Source organism: Asparagus officinalis, chromosome 2 (genome assembly GCF_001876935.1).
Source record: "Asparagus officinalis chromosome 2, Aspof.V1, whole genome shotgun sequence".
NCBI lineage: Eukaryota > Viridiplantae > Streptophyta > Magnoliopsida > Asparagales > Asparagaceae > Asparagus > Asparagus officinalis.
In genome coordinates, this window is record NC_033795.1 from 27,097,234 (window position 1) to 27,100,188 (window position 2,955).

At 32.7% G+C, this 2,955-nt stretch overlaps 1 pseudogene; it reads right to left on the bottom strand.

Moving 5' to 3' along the window:
• LOC109830980 overlaps positions 275 to 2,955 on the bottom strand; it is a 10,740-nt pseudogene continuing 8,059 nt past the window's right edge.

Consider the following 2,955-nt stretch of genomic DNA (forward strand, 5'->3'; position numbering starts at 1 on the left):
ACCACATATATTTAACAAGTAATACCCAAGAGTTAACAACTTCCAGTGAAAGTTAACATGAAACCACAAATGTTAACAGGTTCAAGTGAACGTTAACAACAAACTGAGATATTTAACAGGAAATAGAGATAGCCAAAATATGATAAACATATGCTTTATATTGATTAATCTTACATTATTATATCTGATGTAGCTTGAATATACAATTTGAATATTCTTACATTCATAAAGCTTACAAAATTCTTCCACAATGTGTTACAAAATTCTTGACAGCTTATATTGCTTTATCAAAAGTGTAGTTCTGCACAGCAATCCACACTAATCACCAAGTAGATTTTTTCCCCACACCAGCAGTTTGATACGTTTATTGTTGATACCATATATACTTAATAGGAAATACCTAGTGTTAACAGATGTCGGTGAATGTTACCAGTAAACAATAAAAGTTAATAGTTTCAAGTGAACATTAACTTAAGATAGAGATAGCTAATAGGAAAGAGAAATAGCCAACATATGGTAAACATGTACAATATGGTGGAAGGCTTACATTCTTACCGCTGATATAGCTTGAATACACATTTTATAAGTCTTACATTCTTAAAGCTTAAAAAAATCTTCCACAATGTGCTACGAAAAATAGATGACAGCCTAATTGCTCTACAAAAGTATAGTACTGATTAGCAATCCACACTAATCACTAACCGATTCGTTACAAAAATAGTACTATTGTGACCTTCACCTTTGCATCGAAAACATTTCACTGAACGTGTGTAAATGGTTCTATTGTTTATACATCTTTTTCTATTTATTCCCTTCCTTTTAGTAGTAATTAGTAGCAATATCTTGATTTCATCTCTTAGCACACTTCGCTTCGCATAATCTGGAATGGGATAAATGACTTGGTCATAGATCTTTTTAAATGCTTCCACAGACATAAACCAATCGAAATATTGGTAAATATCTCTTTTCATATAAATAATGACTACACAAGCATGTTTACAAGAAATACATGTTATGTCCCAAGTTCGGCAAGTGCATGTCTTCTTCTCTAAATCAACAGTTGTAGTTCTATATGACTGCACTTTGAATATTTCATCTCTAGATTGTTTAACATCTAAGGTACATCCTTTTCCATATTTTTATTAAGACTCTGCTCAGCTTTAGGACAAAGAAAACTATTCCATTTTTCAGTCATTATGCGTATGTTGTTCACGTGGACCAGAATCTAATTTTAGATATTCTCCACTATTTGTAGTACACATAACAATCAAGCTTCATGTATCCAGTTGTTAAAGAACTTCACGACATTTGAAGTTACATGACCATATCTTTAAACATTAAAATAATAAATTTTTATAAGTATACTGCTTACTATGTACATAATAAAATTAACAAGTAACTTTAAAACTTAACAGTTAAGCATGAAAGTTAACATGTACCAGCAAAGCTTCGCACATATGAAGAAAAGTTAACATGTAATACTTATAGTTAACAGGTTACGGCAAAAATTAACATATATGAGTGAAAGTTAACATCTAGTGTAAAATGTTATAATGATCGAAGGAAGTATCTACTTCTAGGGAAGAATGCATTTGCCCATTGCTCTGGAGAGTACTTAATTGTAATGCCATATGCTACTAGAGATATCTCTTAAATTTCTTTCATATAATCATTTCATTCTGCTTTAGTATATTTATAACAAGCAGATTTGAGCATATTGCCCAACACTTGAGTGTCCTTTGACTTCATTCTAAATCCTTTAGGGGGGGGGGGGGTATTCATTGGTGTAATTTGGGGATAATGAGATAATTTTTGAAACATCACTTTTTGGTGTTATTCATTGGGGTAATTGGAATTGGAGTCAACTTTGTGGTGTTATTGGTTTGTTGGGATAATTGGGGGACAAATACTTCACTTTCCCCTAAATTACACCAACTATATAAAGATCCCCTCCACCCCTTCCTCATAATTACCCCAAATTTACCCCATCCTCCATATTAGAACAATGTTGTTCCACTTTGAAGGCAATTGGGATAATTTTAAAATATTTTTGTATTACTTTACATGCTAATTATATTATAAATATATGATATGATATATAAAATATAACATATATTAATATTTTAATAACATAATTTAATAACATATATTAATAATATTATATAATAGTAATTATAGTATAACGTATTTATTATAATATTAATAACATTATGTAATATATTATTATATAATATTAATTAGTAATTATAGTATAACTGTAAAACCCCGAAAAATTTCTATGATGTATATATGTATATATATGTGTGAATTAGTAATAGTAGATAATTCCCTTGTGATAAATAACTATATAAGGAGCATAGAGTATATATGCTGTATAAGCTTGGGAGCTCAGCAGGTGGGCAAAGTGAGACGAAATTGAGTTGATGTTGCGATCAGACAGGTAATATGCCATCAGCAGGATTTTTTGCTGATCGGTCGCGGCCGGTCGCAGGATCGACGATCAGGCGATCAGAGAGATTACCAGGTTTTTGTTCGGGTTTTTAGTTGTTGTGGTTTGTGGGTTTCGGGTCGGGTTGGGGGTTGGTATTTATACCAACTCAACCCAGGAGAGATCTCCTCAGCCCCAAACGTAAAACCCTAAGCCCCTCTCTTCTTTTCAAAACCCTAAACTGGATTTGGCAATCTGGAGCATAGTCCTTGGGAGTTTCGGCAGATCGTGGGTTTTCAGCGAAGGGATCAACATCTTCAGAAGATCTAGGGCATTATCAGCAACCAAGGCGAGTAATTTCTCGCCCAACCCCACCCCTTTTGGTTTAAAACTCAAGAACTGAGTTTTTATTGGATTTATGGAGCCAAATTCGTATCTTGTTTAGCTAATAGTTTACTATAGCCTAGAATATGGTTTGGGGCTTTAATATGTTGTCAAAACTCACGCAATGCCCAAGAATAAATGAA